We start from the raw sequence: 25,628 nt of genomic DNA on the forward strand, positions 1-25,628 counted from the left end.
GGAAACTTCAATGTTCGTCGGAATTGTTGCCGGAAAATTCAAATTTCGCCGGAATTTTCGCCGGATTCTGGAAATTTCCCAGAAATTTCCAGAAAAATTTTTCGCCAAAAATTTTCTAGAAATTTTTTTCTCACTCCCAGAGCACTCCTAAACCTTTTTTAGCTTCCTATACGCCTCCTTTTCTTTCAAATCAGTAGCTTTGCTTACTGTTTTCTGTCTTTCATTCTGTTCCAGGAGGTGCTTTATATAGGGATTGATCAGGAGTTTCTGATCAATCCCAACTCCTCCTTGGATGGGGATTCAGTCTTTGAATCCAATTGGACTCTTTAGATTGAATCCCCACTCCCAGTAGGATTCTTCAGCTTCAATCTCAACCTTCCAAAAAAAATCAAATAAATATAAAAAAATAATAGATAATTAGAACAGATAAATAAAAAAAATAGATATATTATAGGATAAATAAAAAAATAACAGATATATAATTAGATAAATAAAAATACAAAAATAAATAAAATAAAAATAATAATAATAATATAATAATAAATATATAACTATATACATATAAATCTATTCTAAATAAAAAAATAAATAAATACATATATACATATATTAATACATAATAATAATAAATATAAAAATACATAAAATATAAAAGAAAGAAAAAGAAAAGAAAAAAAAAATACAGGATTGAAATGGGCCTTACCCATTTGGGCCAGGCCCAATTGATCTGGGCCCGGACCCAATTGGGTGTCTACAGCTGCCCCTCTTTGCACATTTTCTGTGAAACAGAAATTGCGCAAAGACGTAGACACCCAATCAAGACTCAACTCAACATTTTTATTTTTTTTTATTTTGTTTTTATTTTTTTGATTTTTTTTTGATTTTTTTTGATTTTTTTTTTGTTTTTGTTTTTTTTGATTTTTTTGGTTTTTTTTGGTTTTTTTTTGTTTTGTTTTTTTTGTTTTGTTTTGTTTTTTTTTTTGTTTTTTGTTTTTTTTGTTTTTTTTTTTTTTTTGTCGAAGCTCCTCTAAACAGAGACTCAACGACTTTTGAAAGTAAATTGCTCCTCTAAACAGAGGCAACGGACTTTGGAAAGTAAATTGCTCCTCTCAACAGAGGCACCACGACTTTGAAAAGTAAATTGCTCCTCTCAACAGAGGTACCACGACTTTGGAAAGTAAATTGCTCCTCTCAACAGAGGCACCACGACTTTTGGAAAGTAAATTGCTCCTCTAAACAGAGGCAACGGAACTTTGAAAAGTAAATTGCTCCTCTCAACAGAGGTACCACGACTTTGAAAAGTAAATTGCTCCTCTCAACAGAGGTACCACGACTTTGGAAAAGTAAATTGCTCCTCTCAACAGAGGCACCACGACTTTGAAAAGTAAATTGCTCCTCTCAACAGAGGTACCACGACTTTGGAAAAGTAAATTGCTCCTCTCAACAGAGGCACCACGACTTTGAAAAGTAAATTGCTCCTCTCAACAGAGGTACCACGACTTTGGAAAAGTAAATTGCTCCTCTAAACAGAGGCACCACGACTTTGAAATGTAAATTGCTCCTCTCAACAGAGGCACCACGACTTTGGAAAGTAAATTGCTCCTCTCAACAGAGGCACCACGACTTTGGAAAGTAAATTGCTCCTCTCAACAGAGGCACCACGACTTTGGAAAAGTAAATTGCTCCTTGACAATCATGTCCAAAGGAGTTGAAAGTTGTGTTTGAAGGGATTTCAGGTGATTATGCCCAAAGGTCTTATAAATCAACCCTGATACCAAAAGACATCCTATTTCAAGGATTAGGAACTTACCTGACAGGCTTTCTCTTTTTCAGTTTTGCAAAATATCTTCATATTTGTCTTCTCCATATGGGATGTTGGAACACCCCTGCTTCTTGAATTTATACACTATATTCTCCTGAAAGTAGTGTATGCTGTGCAAATGCATATGAATTTCAATGCATATTATGCAAATGATGGCCAATTAATTCCTATTCAATGTATGGTACTCAAGTTTCTCAAGCTCTTTTTTTCTTGGGTGTCAAGCCCTTTGATTCCTCCAGGATCCAATTGCACTGCTCTTCTAAGATCGAACCAGTGTAGCTCTCAATTGTCCTTTCCACTCACATTCTTTCCCTGTTCAGTTTCTCAATACTTTGGAATAAGCTTCATCAATTGATCATCCCTTGACCATCATCCATGAATTTCTCAGCACTAGCAAATTTCAAAACAAATTTCATCCACCATCACTGGGTCATTGTCTCAGCATTAACCATTCCCAAAACAAACTCTGTCCAGTGATTGTTCTCATCATTCAATCATAACTTGCAAGTCATATTGATCAATTCATCACTTTTCATCACTTGGTTGTATCACTTTTCAAGATTTGCCCCATTATATCATATACCTTTTCAAATCATCTCCTTTAGGTTTCTACCATTTTTTCATCATCTTAGATTTCTTTTCAAATGAATGCAGACTCTTTTAAGCACATATTCATTCATTTATTATCATTTCAATTTTTGACAAATACAATGCAACCAAGCATTTTCTCAATTCATTCTAGGGGTGAAACAATAAGAGAACGCAAGGTGAATTATGGTAAAGATAATCAATGAAGATCTGTTTTGGTACAAAGCAGATGAAAAAAGAAATGAATTGGATGCATGTCATTGGAATGGATGGTATGTCCAAATGATGAATATTCAAACAATTCTCAACATTAATCTGGGATTCTTTTCCAAAAACTCATTCCATTTACAATTGAAGTCATATGGAGTTTGGCAAACTTTGCCCTAGTCTTTGAGGGATCTTCAGATGTCTTCCATTCATGTGAGCCATTTGACCTAGATCTTTTTTTTTTTTTTTTTTTTTACCAAGATCACCCTTTCAGGTTTTCAATTTGAATCTCTTTCTTCATTTTCTCATTTCTTTTCTTTTTTTTCTTTTTTTTTTTTTTTTTTCATCATCTTCTTTTTTTCTCATTTTTCATCCATTGTTGATATCTTTCATACATCAAACTTTAGAGCAATGTAGCATGATTCCATTGCTTCATCATGAGCATACCTTTGCTCAACATGTGATCATTCAAGTTGAGTATTCACACTTGATCCAAATGGACTTTTCAAGGTTGTAACGTAGGCCAAGGTGAAGGGTCACAAAAAAAATGGATATAATAGGCTCAAAATATGTATTAAAAAGGTTCAAAACCACAGGATCATTTGATATAACTTGGCATTTTGCCCCCACATCATTTCATTATTTTTTCTTTCTTCACACAAAAGATTCTCATTACTTTGCCCCAAGTCATGTGTGGCATTATTTTTTCTTTTCTTTTTTCATTTTTGAGACCTTTTGTGGTGGTTTTTTTTTTCTTTTTTTTTTTTTTTTTTTTTTTTTTCAAAAATTACCCTCCAGTGTAGAGGGTGATCCTTGGTTGGGGTTCTTCAAGAAAAAAAAAATCATGATTGGCTCAAAGGGGTAGCAATAAATGGTTTTTCCAATGGTAAAAGAAAGATGGCCATTTTTCATCTCAATTGTGAATACCTTTCTTGAACATCATCTATTGAACAAAGCTCATGAATCTGTATAAAAGATTACACATCTTCAAGACATATCTCTTTCACCTTCGGTAACAGCCTATTTTTGCTCAAATCGTCTCTTCATATTAGCATGGATGAGTTCTCAAAATTAAATCCCAGAATTATTGTTATCATTGTCTAAATATTCATCATCTGAAATTTAAGAATGGGAATGTAAAGTTATGAAAGGTAACGGGGCATGGAATGATGGTCAAGTGAAAGAGAAAATGTAATGAAATGCATTGACTTGCCTTTATTAAAATGATAACAAGTGAAGTCATATTGCAAAAAGAAATCTAACATTATTTGAAAAGAAATCTTAAAATGATAAAAAAAAACCTTCAACCCGCCTTATCTCCATTAAAAATTAGCCCCCTATATGATCAGGTGAAGAAATCCCCATTGACATCTTGCGCCTCAATCATTGTGACTCTCCGGCCCCTTTCTGTTCTTGACTTTCACTCAGGGCGCTAACATTGGATGTTGTTGTTTTTCCTTGATCAAAACTTACCATTCCATCATTGATCAACCGTTGCACCTTATACTTTAAAGCAGTGCAATTTTCAGTAGAATGGCCAGTAATTCCATAGTGATAGTCACAGTGGGCTGTAGGATCATACCACTTTGGATAGGGTGGTTTAAGAGGTTCCACATGGCTGGGGGCAATCAAGTGGCTATTATAGAGTTCTCGATATAACTCTGTATAAGTCATAGGGATTGGATCAAATACAGATTTTTCTCGAGTAGTCCGTTGTTCTCGCGAGCCACTGGCTGGGTTAGTAGGGCGAATTTGGGTTCTTACAGGAGCTTGAATGTTAAGGCGATAAGTGGATGAATAAGATGGTTGAGGAGCTAGCTGGTATGGGTAGGATGAGGCATTATTCACAGCGGGATAGTATGGAGAGTAGCCTTGGGATGGATAGGGTTGATAACCCCTGAATTGTTGTCTATCAAAGCTCACAGCTTGAGCTTGAGCTTCTTTCTTTTCTGATGCCTTCTTGATTTCTCCTCCTTTCAACTTACCATTTTTTATGGCACTTTCAATAATTTCTCCAGAGATCACCATGTCAGCAAAATTCTTTGTCGCATTTCCTATCATCTTTTCATAATAGGGAGGTTTCAAAGTGCTAACAAACAGCACTGTGGTCTCTTTTTCTGTCAGGGGAGGTTGTACCTATGAAGCTATATCTCTCCATCTCTGGACGTATTCTTTAAAAGACTCGTTTGCCTTTTTCTCCAGATTCTGCAAAGACAAACGATCAGGAGCCAAATCGATAATGTGTCGATATTGACTGATGAAGTCGTGTGCCATATCGCTCCAAGAGCGAATGCGAGTCCTATCCAGCTGAACATACCATCTGGCCGCTGAGCCTGTAAGGCTATCCTGAAAGACATGCATCAAAAGTTTTTCATCATGAGCATGAGCTGCCATCTTCCTACAGTACATGGTGATGTGGGTTTTGGGGCATTTTGTACCGTCGTATTTTTTAAATTTCGGTACTTTGAACTTATAGGGGATAACCACATCAGGAACTAGGCAGAGCCCTGCAGCATCTACTGACCCATAAAAGCTAAATCCTTCCACAGCCCTTAGCCTTTGTTCTAGCATGTTAATCTTGGAATTTTCTTCAACTTCTACTCTCATCTTTTCCTTTTCCTTCTCTTTTAGATCATCCAGATCAAGAATTGGTTCTACTGCCTTTTCAGTGAAGACAGGATTTATATAGCTGTTATACTGCCCTGGGTTGAAGGATGATGGCATTCCAGGATATGCAAAGTGTTGTGGCGGGACCTCTTGAGCAGACTGAGCCTGAGGTGGGCCAAAACCTGGAGGGTACAAAGGGTCAGCCACTTCTTGTAATGGGGGAATTTGCTGGCTTGTATTTCCTTCAACTCCTTTCCCCTTATTCATGCTATTTAGAGCCTCCAGAATCTTGCTTAGCTCACTTTCAATCTTCTCTTGTGCTTTTTCTAGCTTTTCAAATCTATGGGAATTTTCCTCCTCCATTTGCCTTGCTCTGGATCTTGTGTTGTATGGATGAGTAGGATTTTCACTAGATGGAGCTATTCTGGGACCTTGAGTACCATACTTATGATTAGAAATGTCATGCTGTGCCTTATGTATGATGCTTTGATACACAAATGAAATGTACATTTTTCTGAATGAAATTTAGTATGAAATGAATGCAAATGATTGTGTTAAAACATGGTCATGAAAGTAATGCGGATGCATACAATCAGACAAACAACATAGTTAGTTCCATGGATGAAATGAAAGTGATGCTGATGCATAACATTACAAAAAATAATACACAAAGTTAAGCAATCAAAATGATTAGATAAACACCCTTTTTGTGTCCTAATTTCAGGGCATATCTATCATTGGGTAGAAAGGGCTCTATCCTAGGTGTAGGCACTCTTAAGGTTCACTACATGCGGTTTTAAGGTCAAAGTCTAAAGGCCCTCAAATTGTTCCTTACATCCTTGTCCATCACAGACTAGTAAAGCACCCTAATCCTCACCCATTACAGGCTACAAGCGGAAAATGTTCAATTTGAGTGGGAGTATTTCGCTAGCCACTGCGGAGGTATTAGACCTCACGAAAGCAATAGGTACTTTACTCCCTCCTAGAGGGACGGAGCTCGGGTATAGAGCTCATGTTATGCACATGCACATGAATGACATAATTAACATGGTAAATAAACATGACTAAAAAAAATTACACATATATACAACAAGGTTCAATTTTATTAGGCTTTTGGATAACACAAATTATTTGCTGGCCTGACTCTCAAAGTCCCCAGCGGAGTCGCCAAGCTGTCATAACGTCTAGATCCGGGGATCTATCGCTCGACATTGACTTTAGGGAGTCGCCACCAATCTTTTTTATCTAGGTGCGATTGGCCACCTAAGGAATCTGTCCTTTTAGGGAACACCTAAGTTTAAGAGTCCCCAAAAGAATAGGTTCAGGTCTACTAACCAGAACAGGGTTCGGGAGTTCGGTTACGTGTGAGGAAGGTTATAGCACCCTCACAACGCCCATCAAAAGATGGTACCAGCTTAAATTTGTGTTATCCAAAAGCCTTAAAATTTTACCAAGTAATTAGTTGTTGGAAATGATTCTCAATTGACTCTAATACTTTTAGCAGAAAATTGAGAAAATTCCCTCACCTCAGGAGTATGCAAGAAAAACTACTGTTTCACTTGCAGGGGCTCCGTCGTCGGATTTATTAAAGAAAAAACAAAATCATCCAATTAATTATTGGAAATTATTCTCAATTAACTCTAATACTTTTAGCAGAAAATTGAGAAAATTCCCTCACCTCAAGAGTATGCAAGAAAAACTACTGTTTCACTTGCAGAGGCTCCGTCGTCGGATTAATTAAAGAAAAATCAAAATCATCCAATTAATTATTGGAAATTATTCTCAATTGACTCTAATACTTTTAGCAGAAAATTGAGAAAATTCCCTCACCTCAGGAGTATGCAAGAAAAACTACTGTTTTTACTTGTAGAGGCTCCGTCGTCGGATTAATTAAAGAAAAAAGAAAAAAAAATCAAGATCAAAATCAAAGTCAAATAAAAAAAAATTCAAAAAAAAAAAAAAAAAAAAACCTGGAGCGGCTCGGATCGCGGCTCGGCTCGGCTCGGCTCAAGGAAGAGAAAACGGCTCGGGGGAGCGGCTTGGCGGCTTGGCTCGGCTCGGAGGGGTGGCACGCGCGGGTCAGAAAGCGGGTCGACGCCCGGGTCGGGTCGGGTTCGGCAAAACGCGCGGATCCTCTGAGTTACTTAAGGCCAAAACGACGTCGTTTTGGGAGGGTATAAAAGGCAATCCCCTTCGTTTTTTCGGCAGAATGCTCCTCCCTCTCTCTCTCTTCTTCCCTTTTTCTCTTCCTTCTCTCTAAAAACCGAAGAACACCGGTGCCGGATTCTGGGAAATTTGGCCGGAATCTGGAAATTTCGCCGGAAGTTGGCCGGAAGATCGCCGGTTTCTGGGATTTTTCGTCGGAAACTGGGTTGGTCGCCGGAAACTTCAATGTTCGTCGGAATTGTTGCCGGAAAATTCAAATTTCGCCGGAATTTTCGCCGGATTCTGGAAATTTCCCAGAAATTTCCAGAAAAATTTTTCGCCAAAAATTTTCTAGAAATTTTTTTCTCACTCCCAGAGCACTCCTAAACCTTTTTTAGCTTCCTATACGCCTCCTTTTCTTTCAAATCAGTAGCTTTGCTTACTGTTTTCTGTCTTTCATTCTGTTCCAGGAGGTGCTTTATATAGGGATTGATCAGGAGTTTCTGATCAATCCCAACTCCTCCTTGGATGGGGATTCAGTCTTTGAATCCAATTGGACTCTTTAGATTGAATCCCCACTCCCAGTAGGATTCTTCAGCTTCAATCTCAACCTTCCAAAAAAAATCAAATAAATATAAAAAAATAATAGATAATTAGAACAGATAAATAAAAAAAATAGATATATTATAGGATAAATAAAAAAATAACAGATATATAATTAGATAAATAAAAATACAAAAATAAATAAAATAAAAATAATAATAATAATATAATAATAAATATATAACTATATACATATAAATCTATTCTAAATAAAAAAAATAAATAAATACATATATACATATATTAATACATAATAATAATAAATATAAAAATACATAAAATATAAAAGAAAGAAAAAGAAAAGAAAAAAAAATACAGGATTGAAATGGGCCTTACCCATTTGGGCCAGGCCCAATTGATCTGGGCCCGGACCCAATTGGGTGTCTACACTTGACATTACAGATTTTTTAGTATTGAGCTAGCAAAGTTCTAGGTAATTAATCCTAACGCTATTCAATGTAAATCTAATATAAGTTATTTTTTACGTTTATGTGATTTGTTATGGCTTTAAATGAAAAATCTCTCTTCATCGTAAATTTTTTAGTACAAAAAATCGATGTTGATTTAATCAATGAATTAAAAATTTAAAGAAAGAAAAGTGAAAACATTAAAAATATGTAAATATGTTTTTTTTAATGTATATTTTGATAAGAAAATTTTAAAAATAGATAAAAAAATAGTTTTATTTATTTTTTAATAAGTATATTCTTTAATTTGTAAGCTAAATCGAGATATAACACATGCAGTAAAAAAAAGTTAAAATTAAATTTATTCCATATATGATTTGAAGTTTTGATTCTTATGATATTTTATTTAATATCTTGGTATCAAGTTATTTGGTAATTAAAACTAAATTATAACTTTAAAATACATATAGATTTTTAAAATATAAATAAATTGCTTAAAAGTTTTTGATCAAATTATTAATTTTAACACTAACTTAGTAAAAATATATCAAATTTGACTTGTAAATTCTTAAGTCAAGAAAAATTGATGGTTAAATTAGATTATTTTAAGTTTAAATTTTAAAAATTAAATAGTTCCAAATTTAAGTCATTTTATAGATTCAATATTATCTAGAAGAGTTAAAATTCTATAAGGATTTACAATTCTACAAGGATTTACATAAAAACAAAATCTTTGAACTAAGCATATTCTTTGAACTTATTCTATCATATTTTTTGAACTAATCAAACATATTAATACAAGTTCCTTCTTTGATCTATTATAATAATAAAATTTCACAAATACATATTTTATTCTATTCCTTTTATTTTTTATTCTCACAAAATACAAATCCTATTCCTCCTTTATTTCATTCTGCAAACCAAATGTGCCATGAGTTCTTAGATTTTTGACAATCCATAACTTAAGGTATGAGCTAGACTCATGTTTGGAAATCATATTCATACCCATTATGATATTCACAACAAATAAATTCGTTTTCGGATTTGGTTTTGTATGTTAATTTTAGCTACTTATTATATTAATACATGTATGTTTGTGTGACAACTATAGTCAAATTGCAACAATTTTAAATGATTAATTTAAGTTATTTATATGAATATATAAACAATTATTGATCAAATTTATAAACTTGTCCTTCAAAAGCATAAAAAATCTTTCAAAAATTTCTAAATTCACCAATAATATACATTTCCAAATTTTTAATAACTTTTAAATGATTAATATCTAAACGATAAATTTTGATAATGTACAGCCTTTCTTTAAGGTGCCACATGTCATTCATCTCTTTTTCTTTTTTTATTTAATAAATATTTTTATTTAATTTGTTTGTGTGTGGACTCGTAATCTAGAAGGCTTAGATTGGTGATGCTTCTAGCCTTATCGCAGGCAATTCCAACCCAATTGTAATGGCTGTCTCCAACGCACAAAGAAGAGAGCAAAGTTTGGGTGTTGTCGTCAACTCTAGCTTTCCATTTTAGACTATTTAACTTTCTACGAGACATTCATGGAAAAATGCAACTTTAATACCAGCGGGTCTTATACGTTTAAATTAATTTCGTTGAATTTTTTTATAAAAAATTTATAACATAAAAAATTTTAAATATTGATATTTAAATTAAGTAAATTAAATTTTAAATTCTCTTATAAATATTGATTATTGGTTTTTTTTCTATTTTTTATAATAAAAAATTTTCTAATTTAGTTCGTGCTTTTTTTTAATCAAAAGAATGGGTTATAAAATTTACATGATAAATTTTTTAAAATGAAAATTATATGATACATCATTCTAAATTTTAAACTTGATAAATGAGTTTATAAGATTATTACATATCATTAGGTCATAATTAAAAAATTAAGTACATAGACAAATTAATGAATTAAAAATTATCTGATACAATTTTTTTTTCAAATTTTATAAAGAAAATTAAAAAATTGACATTTATTTTATAATAATATATTTATAAAAATTAATAAATTTTTAAAAGCTCTATCATATACATATATATAATAATAAATCAATTATTAAATGAAGATACCAATCCTATAGACCATAAATCAACAATAAAGTCAATTTATAAAGTAACAATTTGAAAATATATATAAATTTTTATTCATTTAACTTGGTTTAAACCTATCTTTTATTCAATATGGAGTCTTATCCAATTCTTTTGGCCTCTCATTTCTAACGTGTTCATGGTGCTAATTAAATTATAGGTTGAAGGATATGCAAAAGTTAGTCAACTCTGAATAGAAAAGATTTTAAATGAATTAAGTGAAATTCTGTAAGTAAAGATTTAAAATCATATACATCTTCGTCTTTATCTCTTAAATTTAATAAAATTGTTTATTTTCGTTCAAATAAAAAATCAAATTTTTATCAAATTTGGATAAAATTGACATCTCTAGTATAATGAAAATGATTTAGAATTCATTTGAATGGATGATAAAATTAACTTTTGTGATATTAAAAACAGCGATTAGATTAGGCACTATATCAATTAGATTAAAATCAATTGTCAAAACATGTATTTCCTTGCAAACAAGAGATAGAAGTGAGGTAAATTATAATTAAAAAAGAAATCAACATTAAATGTAATAAGAGTTTTAAATTATTTAACATTTTATAAAATTAATAAATTATTTAAAAATTAATAAATTATTTTTATGTAAAATAATAATTTTTTTATAAAAAATTAAAAACTAATAAAAATAATAATGTATCAAATGATATTTTTCTTTAATTTTTTTATTAATGATGTAGTTATCTATTTTTAGTTAAAATAATAATATAATATAATAATAAATTTTATTTTTAGTTAATTAATTTTTTTATAAAATAATAATTTTTAGTTCATAATATAGTTATAATTTTATTTATTTATAAGTTTATTATATAACAAAAAATTTCATTATATTAAATTAAAATATTATTTCATAATTTATTAATTAAAAAGTAAGAAAAAAAAGAGAGCAAAAATGTTTAAAGTGTCAAAAGTATGGTGTGGTGGAGCCACGTAAACATAGTCATACCGTGTCTTCACTATCTAAACAACAAAGCACGTTACAATTGCAACAAAAAGGTACTTAAAACACATTGAATAGTAGCATCAATTCATTCTAAATGAAACTTTAGATAAAATTTGGTAAATGAAATTTGTGAAGTTTTTTATTGAAAATATTAAATAAAATTGATAAAATAAAAAAATCTTATTACATCAATCAAATTAAGCATTTAAAAGAAAATCATAAAAGCATAAAATAAAGAAATTTTTTAGAAGGCATCCGATTTAAAAATAATTGACCTTAAATAAAGAGTTTTTCATAATAAAATAAATTGTTGTGTTATGTGGTATTAATAAAAATAATAATAGCTACTAAATACAAAAATATACAATATGAATTGTATGACTTATAATTTTATAATAATATTTGTTTGAAATTTATAAATTATAACAATAATATAATTTATAATTGATTTAATGACATAAAATTATTATCAATTTCAACAAATGCAATATAATACATAAAATTGCTGGTAATAGAAAACCAAAACAAAGTGCAGCCTTACCATTAAATTTATTGAGCGCTGAGCTAGCAAAATTTTAGCTAACTAATCCTAACGCTATTCAATGTAAATCCAATATAAATTATCTTTGACTTCTGCGATCTGTTTTGATTTTGAATGAAAAACTTATTTTCATCAAAGATTTTTTGTTTAAAAAAAATCAATGTTGATTTAATCAATGGATTAAAATTTCAAGGGGAGAAAGTGAAAACATTACAAATATGTTATTTTTTAATGTGTGTTTGATAAGAAAACTTGAAAAATAAATAAAATATACATTATTTTCATTTATTATTTGATAAATTTAATATGTAAGCTAAATAGAGATAAGATGAAGTGAAAAAGTTAAAAGTTGAATTTATTTCAAATAACATTTGAAGCATTGATTCTTATAGTATTTTATTTAATATCTTTGAATCAAGTTATTTGATAATTAAAATGAAATTATAACTTTAAAATCCATATTAAATTTCAAAATATAAATAAATGGATTGACAATTTTTAATCAAACTATTAATTTTAACACTGAAATAAATGTTATGGTTGAAATTTACACCACTTGCAACTTAGCAATTAATTTGTTTTTGCGTCACCTCCCTCACTTTGTATTTACATTGTAAAGTGAACTGCAATTAAGAGTATATCTCTAATAGGGTTTAGGAAATTCCTATACACGGCAATTAATTAATTATTTTTGTTTTTTAAATTATAAATTTATTTTATTTTCATTTGAAGGATCATTATTTGTATACATTTAAGTAATTGTAATCAATTTAATTAATAGAGAAGTATTATAATGTCAATGTCTCTGAACAGTAAGTAAGAATTAAATATACCTATATAATAATTTATGGAGAGGAGTTAACTTACACCACTGTAAAACTAAAAAGTTAAAATGATTTAATCTTATCCTTTGGATCTATTAAAATTAATAATTAAAAAAAGTTAAAAAAAGTAGTAATTATAAAAGAAAGATAATTATTTCAAAATATTAATTTTTAAAACAAAAACAACTATAAAAAATTAAATTAATTTAAAAATGGATAAATAGATAATTTTAAAATTTAATTCACAATTAAATATTATAATCAATTTTAATTTTTATTTATGCAATTCTTTTGACACATAAATAGTATGCAAAGCTATTTAATTATATAAAAATAAATAAATTTTCGTGGAAAAATCATTTTCATTATAAAGAAAAAACTTTTTAAAAAATTACATTTGACAAATCTGTCATTTCAACCTATTAAAAAAAGTAAGTAAATAATAATAATCTAGAAATTAAAAAATCACGTCATACTTTCCCCACAAGCTAAAAACAAAAAATAAAAGGAAAAAACTCACTCATCACTATTCTTTTTCTATCACCAAAAAAAAACCCCCAAAACTTATACTTTTCCTCTCTTAAACCCCATTTTCTTGCAACGAAATTTTGACTTGATGGCAAAAAGAGATTTTGTGGATATCACGTCATACTTTGAATTCAATTACACATTTGAAATTTGCCAAAATTTTGAAATTCCTTCTTCTTTTTAGCAAAATAAATGAATTTTATTTTTTGACTTTTGAAAAGCCTGCTTGAAATATATTACAACCTTCAAATACTTCATCCAACCATAGCCTAGAAGAAGAAATTTAGTAAGGGCTTGATCCCAGTTTCAGCAAGAAATAGAGGGTGATATTGCTTTCATAAAATCATGCAGAGAAATATTAGTGTTTTCACATTTAGATTCTTTTAATTCTTTTACCCATAACTTATGCTTAACACTCATTGGTTTAGAAATAAAAAAGAAGCCAACATTTCAAAAAATAAAAAATAAAGAAAAAGTAGATAGAATGATGCATTTTCAAAAGAAAAGGAGATAAAAGATAAATCAATTGCTTTAAGAAATGCAGACTTTCCAACTTTTAGAAACTTTGCATCATAATCATATTTTTTCTAAAGGCGTTTGATTCAAAAGAAAGAAGATTATTAATCATATTTTTATTTTCGATTATTTGATTATTACATTTAGTTATACAATATTTTTGAGCATTAGTAATATAAAAATTAGGCTTCAATATCAAATAAATTACATACTAAATCAATACCCAAAAATATCTTAGCCACAAACCTTTTTTGACACCTAACTATGTTCATAGTTAAATTTCTTTGTTTTTTCTTTTTTAGGAAAATAGATTCAAATTTTTTTTTAAAGAAGAAATAATACATCATTCAACTTAATAAAATATTTTAATAATTTTTATTTTTCTTGCTTTGCATACCCTTTTAAATGCACTCTGATAACCAAAAATACAATATGCATGAATCCAAATAAATTTGTTTTGCCAAAATAGGTAAAAACTTTGATTTTAGAAAAAAAAATCATAGTCTAATATAAAAAAAACTATAACTTAAAAAAAAAATCGTAATCTAATGGTAAAAAACCGTAATTGTTAAATTATTTTTCAAGTACCCTAGCTGCTCCCAATCAACCGTGTTTCTTTTTTTCCACCACAATAAAGAAATGAAAAGAAAAAAAAAAAGGTTAGAAACATCTCAATTGACACCAACGTCAATTGGAGGAAGACTTCATAAGTCTTTTGGGAAGTCTTTTAAAATTAGTATAAGAGTAATATATATACCACTAACACCCTACCTGCTCCCACCTAGTTAGCTGCCTTTCTACGTAAAAAAGAAAAAAAAAACGTAAGAAAGGAAAAGAGAAGAGAAAGTAGAAATATCTAAAATCGACGCCAATGTCAATTGGAGGAATAAATACCTAACCATTCGTGCTAGTCAATGTAATTTATACTTAAATAATTAATAAAATATATATTCCTTTGAACTATCCAAATCAGGGCTTCTTTCTTAATATCATTTCAAGTTTCGTTGTTTTTCGTGCTTGTGTAGGTTCGGTCATCTTATGTTTATCTAAATGAAATCATAAAATATTATTTTTATGAAATCATAAAATATTATTATTTTTTATTTAATTAAACCTTATTTTACATAAAAACTTAAGGAAATTTCAACATTTCACACACTCAAACTAAAATTTTAATATTTTAAATATAGTAGGTTCATTGTTAGTGTTAATTTACACAATTCCTTTATTTAGGATTATTACACAATTTTAATATATGATTTCAAGAAACAAAACTTTTGAACATGAACATTTAGCTAATAATCACTGACCTACCTCCAATTCAAGAAAGAAAAAAACAAAAACAAAAAATGTTCGATACAAATGGGAAAGAAGCTTTTAACCAAAAGTTTCCATACAACAATGTTACCATCCAACAATACTGTGAAACTAAAGCTAAAAAAAAAATCCCTAATCTCTCTTTTTATGTTAATTTCTGATTAAATTCTCCCTCTACTATATTTAAGTAATTTGCTTTTATTTAACCCATTGACCTTACATATGTAAGAAGTAATTTATTTTTAAAGATTTAACTAATTTTGATTTTATTTATTAATGAAATGTCACCATTAGTGAATCAAATATTTAACTACATATTTATAAGATTGCTTAAACATTTGAATACAAAGGAGAGAAAGAAGGAGATTGAGAAAGCAAATTATACTCGTACCAAGAATTATTATCCAAATTGTTAGCACCTAATTAGCCACAAACTCCATGACCAACAGTTCTCCCAATTCGATGATCGTGAAAAGATTGGGACATGGAAACTATTGACTGGTAATGGCTTGAGCAGCCTATTGCGTGGTTGACCAAAGTTGGGGTTTGTCATTCAATCATGCAAATACTATCTTTCTAGTAAATACTACATCCTCTGCAACTTGGTTTTCTGGTGGTGAGAGACATTGGTCTATTGCATCTTTAAGTAAAATCTATAGGTCATTAGATACCAATGCCGACGTCGATGCCAACGCTGATGATGATAAACATGATAAAAGATCACCAGGATGTCTTCCCATAAGAACTTCCATTGTTAGAATCCCAAAACTATATACATTGCATTACTCATCTACCTTCATTGTATAAGCGAACTTTACTTGAAGAAATATATCTAATCAATGTGCTCTGTTAAGCAACAAATATATCTAACCAATACACGATTATCTAAGAATATTGAAAAGATTATAAAATACATGTTGAAAAGAAATTGTGAATGTTTAGAAGATTACTCGAAAATTGAAATTCAAAGGTTCATATAAAATTTTGCATTTAGTTTATCAGTTTGATATATTGAATATTGAAAAATTAAGTGTTAAACTTTAAAAATTAATTACACATTTGATACTTGAATTATAGTCAAATTCTTAATTTGATACTTAAATTTTGAAAAGTTACAATCATAATACTACTTGAACTTTGTTTTAACGCATCAATTTGCACACAAAACCAACACTTTTAATTCAATGATTACATGTTTAAAACATCTTAAAAAAAGAGATCAATATATACCTGAAACTATGTACCCAAAAGTGCCAGCAAGTAAAGTCCAATTGGAGGAGTCGGGCTTTAAAAGCTTGGCTGTGCCAAAATCTGAGACATGAGCCTCATAGTCCAAATCCAGAAGAAAATTATTGCTGGAAATGTCTCGATGAATTATAGGTGGTGAATGGTCATGATGCAAATAAGACAACGCATTGGCCACTCTTTTTACAACATTTAGCCTCCTCTCCCAATCCAATTCCATTGCCTTATCCTTGTTGCTTAACACCATTCTCAAACTTCCCCTTTCTACAAACTCATAAACAAAAAATGAGTACTTTGGATGTGAACAAAAGCCATACAGCTTCACAATGTTACGACGTCTGATTTCTGATAAAGCATGAATCTCGCTTTCAAAGGCTTTCAAGTTGTTGGAAATTATGTTATTTTCAGATTGGTGAAGTTTCTTCACCGCAACCACCTCAGCAATGGGTAGCACAGCTTTATAAACAGCTCCGTAGCCTCCTGAATGCAATTGCTAGAACTGAAATCTCCAGTGCCTTCAATAATGTTCTCATAGAGTATTCTTCCATTATATCCCCACAATGTGAAAAATCTCCAAGTTTTGCCTCCATTGACTCAGATTTTCTAGTTCGATTCTTTTGGTAAAGAATAAAGAAACTTCCAGCCATGATACAGAGTAAAAGAATAGACCAAACAGTGAAAGCACAATGAAAATGATGACCTTGGTGCTTTTTCTATGACCGACGTTGTTGCTAGCAGCAACGACGACACAATGCATTAGTCCAGTGGCATTACCACATAGGCCCTTATTGTTTCTTAAGGCATCAAATGAAGCCTCATGAAATGACTTAATGTTGGTGTCATAACATCTAGATCCGGGGATCTATCGCTACATTTAACAAATGAATGGAGTTGTCACCAATCTTTTTTTTTAGGTGTGATTGGTCACCTAAAAAATCTATCGTCTTAAAGATCTCCTAAGCTTGACTAAGGATCCCTAAAAGAATAGGTTCGGGTCTACTAACCAAAACTGGGTTTGGGAGTTCAGTTACATGTGGGGAAGGTTATAGCACCCTCACATGCCCATCTGAAAGATGGTACCATATTATTTTAAATTTATCCTATGGTCTTAGTTCTAATTGTTTTATATTTTATGTTAAATATTGAAAATAATTTTTAAGATTCTTCATCAATCTGGTAAAACTCTTAAAAAAATATTTTCTCACCTCAAGAGTATTCAAAAATCCCATTTGATATCTTGAAGAGGCTCCGTCATCGGAAGATTTTAGTTAGCTTTATTTTTTTGTTGAAAATATATCTAATTATTCCACCATTTGGGCCAAATTAAAAATATTTTTTCTTTCTTTGAATTTCTAAAATTTTCACCATTTGAGCCTATTTAAAAATTCTTTTTATTTCTTTATTTGGTAAGAAAATAATATGACAATTATTTTTATTGAAATTCCACCTAAATTATTCCTCCATTTGGGCCAAATTTAGAGAAAATTTTTTACCTAGAGATTACTTAGGAATTTACTATTTGAAATTTCTAAGAATCTCATCATTGGATAATTATCACATTTTTTCAACCAAAACTTTATTTGGAAAAGAATACAATTACTTTTATTGAAATTTCATCTAAATTATTCTACCATTTGGGCTAAATTTAGATATAATTTCTCACATAGAGAATTCTTAGAAAATTTACTATTTGAAATTTCTATGAATCTCATGATTGGGTAATTTGTATTTAATTCAAAAAAAAATTTACATTTTTATATTTTTCATTTTTTACTATTTTTTTGCTGGAAAATAAATATTAATTATTGTTATTAAAATTTTATCTAAATTATTCCACTATTTGGGATAAATGTGGATAAAATTTTTCACCTAAAAATTTTATAAAAATTTACCATTTAAAATTTATATAAATTCCATCATTGGATAAATAATATTTATTTCTAAAATATTATTTTTATTATTTTACCTTCTTTATTTTTATTCTTATTAAATTAAATCATGCAAAAATACTCCTAAAATAAACAAACACAAAAAAATAATAATTTAAAAAAATTAAAATTAAAAATACTAAAAAAATGAAAATGGCTCGACTTATAACTGGGAACGGCTCGGCTCCAGAAAGAAAAATGGCTCAAAAACATGACTCGGGAGTGCGCGGCTCGGCTCAGCTCGGCTCCAAAGATTGACTGGCATGGGGGTTAGTGAATCGGGTCGCGATCGGGTCGAGTTAACCCAGACAAAAACGCGTGGATCCTAGGAACTTACTAACGCTAAAACGACGTCGTTTTGCCCTGGTATAAAAGCCTAAGTCCAGTCTTTTCCTTCAGAATTCTTCTTTCTTGCTCTCTCTCTTCCCCTCTTTTCTCTCCCTCTCTTTATTAGAACCTAGAATCCAGTTGAAGTTTGTCGGATTCTAGAAAATCACGTCGGAATCTGAACTAGAAAATTTAAGTTTCGCCAGAAAAGTCATCGAAAAATTGATCTGATTCTGGAAAATTTCTAGAAATTTTCTAGAAAAAAGACCAAAAAAAGTTGAAAAAAAATCCTAAACTGCTTTTACGATCGCTACTAACCCCTTTGAGTATTTTGCCTCTGTTTTCTTCTTTTCATGTGTTGTTTGATCCTATTTAAGCCTATATTTATAGGCATTGATCAGAAAGATTTCTGATCAATTCCTATTCCTTATTTGACTGGGATTCAATCCTTGAATCCCAGTCCAATCCTACCACTTCACCTTTTAAAAGGAAAATAGAAATTAAAACCCAATTTCGGACTAAGAAACCAAAAAAAAAAACCAAAAAAAAAGAAAATAAAATAAAATAGAAAACCAATAATAAAAAAAATAAAAAAAACTAAAATCGGGCCAATCTACCCATATTTAGACTCGATCTGAGCTAAGCTCAATGGACTTAGACCCAGCTCCTATCGAACCAGGCCCAATGGGCCTAGGCTTGGGCAAATTATGGTGTCTACAGCTACCCCTCTTTGTACTTTCTTGTGCAACAAGCATTGCGCAAAGATATAGACACCCTGTATGTGTCCATCTCAACAAATTAATGCTTTTTTTTTTAGTAAACAAAGCTTTTCTAAATAGAGGTGAAACATCTTTGGAAAAATAAATTGCTCCTCTGAATAGAGGCAACTGAACTTTGAAAAAATAAATTGCTCCTCTGAATAGAGGCAACAAACTTTGAGAAAATAAATTGCTCTTCTAAATAGAGGCAAAAAGGCAATGAACTTTGAGAAAATAAATGGCTCCTCTGAATAAAGGCAACGAACTTTGGGAAAATAAATGACTCATTGACAATCATGTCCAGCAAAGTTGTAGATCAGATCTGATGAAATTTGTAATGGGAACTCAAAGATTCGCAATTTGAGTTTGAAAATCAAAGGTTCAGATTCACAAAAACCTTTCAACTTTGTAAAAAATTCATTGAAATTTGATTCTCAAAATTTCAATTTCACAAGAATTTGATTTGCAAGATTTCAAGATTTGTATTTGCAAATTGCAAGACTTGCATCCACATTCAAAGAGTCTCATTTGAATTTTGGAGATTCACATCCAAAAGTTCAAAGTTTTTCATTCAAGTTCAAAGGCTCACATGCCATAGAGTTTCACATCTAAGTTCAAAGGTTCTCACTCAAAAACTTAAAGATTCGTATCCAAAGATTGAGTTCAAAGCTTTTCGTTTGAATTTTCATGATTCACATCCAAAGTTCAAAACTTATCATTCTAGTTTAAAGATTCACATTCGACAAACTTTAGGGTTTCACACCTTGAAGATTCTCATTTAAGTTCAAAGACTCCCATTTGGGAACTCAAAAATTCTCATCAAAAGATTCACAATTTGTTTTTCAAGTGACTCAAAATTTTGTATGCAATGAATGTCATGATAAATGATGCAAATATTTTCTTAATAATGCAAATGCAACAACCTAGATTCTCATTTGAAACTCAAAAATTCTCATTTGAGTTTAAAGGATCACTTTTAAAAAGTCTTAGAGTTTGACATCTCAAATATTCTCATTTGAAACTTCAAGATTTTTCTTTGAAATTCAAAAATTCTCATTTAAAATTCAAAGATCAAAAGGTTCATAATTTCTTTTCAGGTGACCCAAAATTTTGCATGAATGAATGTCATGATCAAAGATGCAAATGCCTTCTTAATGATGCAAATGCAACAACCTAGTTCTCATAATGTCATGCATGTCCAAACATTAAATTATGTGCATGTACTATTCAAACAACGATGCCAACGCAATGCATGGAATGAGAACATTAATAATGTCATGAGATCTTGTGGTACTCAAGCTTCTCAAGTCTTTTCCTTGGGCCCTAAATCCCCTTCAACCTTCGAGTGCTGCGGCCAAATCAAAGTAACTCTAGATCATTTCTCCTATTTAATTCTCATCTTCTCTTTTTTGAGAAATTCAATATCCATGTTAGGAACTGAACAATTCAAATTTGCCTTTATCGATCTTAACCTTTCCATTGTAGTGTAACAATATTTCAGGCTATTATTCATTTATCAATCATTATTTCAATCTCAAAAAGTAAGAATGTAGTCATACATTTCCCCATTGTAAGGTATTGAAAATAAATGAATAAAAATGGCTAAGAAATAATCAACATAAGAGACACCTGAAGAATGAAATTGAATGTCTTTTATTAGAATGATAGCAAACTTTGGTCAATTGGCAAAAAAAGAATTACAAAGACGGGTATAAGGACAAGGCCCAAAAATAAACTATCAAACAATCATGATAACATATCTTGAAGTCTTTTTCAAAAAGTTCAACCACCTAATACACTCAACAACTTAGAGCTTTTCAGAACTTGTTAGCTTTTTACCAAGGAATGTTCAAATCTGATGCTGTATTCTTCTTATCTAAGCTGCCTTTTCAGGTTTTAAACTTAGATAAACCCCCTTTGTGACTCAAATCACCCTCTCAGGGTTTTCACCTTGAGTCCTCATTTTTCTTTTCCTTCTTTTTTTTCTTTTTCATTTTTTCATTTTCATTTTTTTATTTTTCCTTTTTTCTTTTTTTTTCCTTTTTTTCCTTTTTTTGCTTTTTTTTTTGAAACATAGTACTTCTTCACAGCATCAAAATTTATAGGATGAGGTAGATCATTTCCATCCATCTCAGCTAATATCAATGCTCCACTAAAGAAAGCTCATTTCATGACATATGGCCTTTCCCAATTCAGAGTCTATTTCCCTCTATTATCGTGTTGACTTGGGAGAATTCTTTTTAAGATCAACTCACCTTCTCGAAAACACTGAGGTCGAACTTTTTTATCATGAGCCCTCATCATCCTTCTTTGATATAACTGGTCATGGCATAATGCTGTCAGTCTTTTTTTTTCAATAAGATTTAACTATTCATAGCATTTTCGAATCCATTCAACCTCTTCTAGTTTAACTTCTTTTAGAATCCTCAAAGATGAGATTTTTACATCTACTGGTAATACAGCTTCTATTCCACAAACAAAAAAAAATAGGGTTGCCCTAGTAGAGGTGTGCACCGATATTCGATATGCATGCAATGCAAATGGTAACTTCTCATGCCAGTCCTTATAGGTCTCAGTCATCTTTTCAAGAATTTTTTTTATATTCTTGTTTTTCGCCTCAACTACCCAATTCATTTTCGGACGGTATGGTGCTGAATTATGGTGCTTAATCTTATACTAGGCACATATCTCTTGCATTATCTTGTTATTTAAATTCTTGGCATTATCTAAAATAATTCTCTCTGGAAGTCTATATCTACTGATGGTTTTTCTCTTAATAAACTTGTAGACCATAAATCATGTCACACTTTCAAAAGATGCTACTTCCACCCATTTTGTGAAGTAATCTATCATCACGAAAATAAACCTATGCCCATTAGAAGCTTTCAGGGTAATAGGGCCAATGACATCCATGCCCCACATAAACAATGGCTAGGGTGGTGCTAAAACATATAAAGCAGATGGCGGAGCATGAATCTTGTCAGCATAAATCTAGCATTTATGACATTTTCAAGTGTAGTCAATGCAATCACTCTCCATTGTCAACCAATAATATCTTGCTCTCATGATTTGCCTTGCCATCATATGTCCATTGGCATGTCCCCCACATATCCCATCATGTACCTCTTTAATAATCTTCTTAGTCTCAACCTTATTTACACACCTTAACAATACTTAGTCATGGCTCCTTTTGTATAAAACATCTTCATCCAAGAAAAAGCTCATAGCTAATCTTCGGATGACCTTTTTATCATTCTCTATTACTCGGACAAGTTATTGTTGATTTTTAATGTACTGTAAGATATTATAATACCAGGGTCTCCTATCCTCTTCCTTTTCTACATTAGAATAATGAGCTGGCATATCTTTGACATCTAACTTGATAGGCTGAATGTTAGCACTATCATTAATTCGAACCATTGCTGCTAAAATAGCTAAAGCATCAGCAATTAGATTCTCCTCTCGAGGCAAATGATCAAATTGAATATCTTCAAACTACTTGATCAACTCTAGGATATACTTGTAGTATAGGATGAGTTTTGAATCTCTCATCTCCCATTCTCTTCTCAACTGATATATGACTAGAGTTGAGTCTCCAAATACTTTTAATGCTTTAACTTTTCTATTTAAAGTAGCTTGTAGACCCATGGCGCATGCCTCATATTCAATGATATTATTTGTGCAATTGAAATTCAACCTCGCTGTTATAGGATAATATTATTCCTCTGGAGAGATTAAGATTGCCCTAATTCCATGTCCCAAGGCATTGGTAGCTCCATCAAAATACATTTTCCAAAGGTTCGCTTCTTGCTCTTCCTCTTTTAGCTAGGACACAGCCATCAAATCTTTATCAAGGAATTCCAATCTCATCAGCTCATAATCTTTCATAGCACAATCTACGAGAAATTCAGCTATGGCACTCTCTTTTATTACCTTCTGATTTACATATATGATATCATATTTCGAGAGCATTACTTGCCATCTAGCAATTCTTCCAGACAGAGAAGGTTTCTCGAAAATATATTTAATTGGATCCAATTTTGCTATGAGCCAGGTGGTATGATAGAGTATGTATTGTCTAAGTCTTTTATTGGTCTAAGCTAATGCACAACATATTTTCTCCAAAGAAGAATACTTAGATTCATATTCTATGAATTTTTTACTCAGATAATAAATAGCCCTTTTTTTTTGCTAGACTCATCTTGCTACCCTGGTACACATCCCTTTGAATTCTTGTATATCGTGAGGAATAGGATTAATGGTATCTCTTAAATAGATGGCACTAATACTAGATGATTGGATAAGTATTGCTTAATTTTATCAAAAGCCATTTGGCATTCCTTATTCCATTCTCCAAGGTTATTTTTACGGAGAAGCTTAAATATAGGTCACACTTGTAGGTCATCTGAGATATGAATTGAGAAATGTAGTTCAATCTACTTAGAAATCCTTGAACTTCTTTTGGCATGCTGGGAGGTGACAAATTTTGCATGGCTCATATTTTATCAAGGTCGACTTCAATCCCTTTTTCACTGACCACAAAGCCTAGCAACTTCCCTGACATTGCCCTGAAGGTGCACTTGGCTGGGTTCAACTTGAGTTAGAATTTTTTCAACCTCTCAAATAGCTTTCTGAAGTTGGTGACATGATCTTCACCTTCTTGAGACTTTGCAATCATATCGTCTACATACACCTCAATCTCCTTGTGCATCATATCATGAAAAAGTGTAACCATAGCTCTTTGGTATGTTGCCCCAGCATTCTTTAGACCAAAAGGCATGACTTTGTAGCAAAATATTCCCCACATGGTCACGAAAGTGGTTGTTTCCATATCGTCCACAGCCATCTTTATTTGGTTATACCCTGAGAACCCATTTATAAAAGAGAACGTTGAATGTTTAGTCCTATTGTCCACCAGTGTGTCGATATTAGGTAAAGAAAAGTTATCCTTTGGGCTAGCCTTATTCAAAACACAATAATCTATGCACATTCGTACGTTTCATCCTTTTTAAGAACTTGTACAATGTTAGCTACCCACTATGGATACTTAGCCACTTGCAAAAAACTTGCATTAAATTGTTTTTTCACCTCTTCTTTGATCTTTAGTAGCATTTTAGGCTTCATTCGCCTCAGTTTCTATTAGACTGGCTTACATTTTGGCTTTAGGGGCAGTCTATGCTCTACTATCTCCATACTAAGCCCTGGCATATCCTGCTAAGACCAAGCAAACATGTCTATAAATTCTCAAAGTAGATCTTCCAAACGTTGCCTATCTCTCAATAAAAGTGAAATGCCAATTCTGACCTCTTTTTTATTCTCCTCATCTCCTAGATTCACCAAGTCAATTGTCTCTTGATGAGGCTCAATGGGTTTACTTTTTTGCTCAACCAATCTCATTAGGTCCGGAGGGATAACACATTTTTCATAATCATCTTCATTACCAAGTGCATCAGTGTTAATTGATTTTTCAAAATTAACCCTTTGAGTATTATCATGATTATTTTTCTGTTTATTTAAAGACTTGAAATTGAATGAAATGGGATGTGTTGGCGAAATATATGGAAACAACAAAAGAAAGTACTAGAAGAAATGAATAAAAATGCATCCTTCCTAATTTATTAAAATAATAATAGATAAATGGCCCAAACAAGAAAGACCATCCTAAGGCCTTGGGCATAAGCTATTGGGATATTTAATTACATTGAATCGATCTTAAGGATAGCAGGCATTTCAATAATGCTCCAATTGTTCAGCTCATAACCTGGTGGGCAAGGATAAACCCATGTTTCTAGCTTACACCCACTTCCAATTGCATGAATGGACAACTCAGCAAATATCTTCTCCATGCTTTATTCCAAATCTTCTTCTATAATTAGGTAGATGAATCCTTTAGGCCTAAAAGTCTCATATAAGTGTGGGATGATCCTTATTGTCTTGATGGCTTGTCTCCCTTTAATTCCTCAGTTTTCAATTTCATAACCAAGGCCCAGTCTTTCCCTATTATCTATCATCGTTAGAGGCTCCCTTATCCCTTGTAAATTTTTGCCCAATCCTACTCTGAGATACCACCCTCTATTGATAACCTGACACATTACTATCTTTGAACATTATTTTCTTTTGGGTCCCTTGCCTACATAGTTGACCAACTCAAAGGACTGATAAGAGCATTTCGTTGCT

At 31.1% G+C, this 25,628-nt stretch overlaps 1 pseudogene; it reads right to left on the reverse strand.

Moving 5' to 3' along the window:
* Positions 1-16,412: 16,412 nt before the first annotated feature.
* On the reverse strand, positions 16,413-25,297 carry LOC149513539 (MDIS1-interacting receptor like kinase 2 pseudogene; annotated as a pseudogene).
* Between the last annotated feature and the right edge of the window lie 331 nt (positions 25,298-25,628).

Source organism: Durio zibethinus, chromosome 19 (assembly GCF_047325235.1).
Source record: "Durio zibethinus cultivar Kanyao isolate XHJ-2024 chromosome 19, ASM4732523v1, whole genome shotgun sequence".
Classification (NCBI taxonomy): Eukaryota; Viridiplantae; Streptophyta; class Magnoliopsida; order Malvales; family Malvaceae; genus Durio; species Durio zibethinus.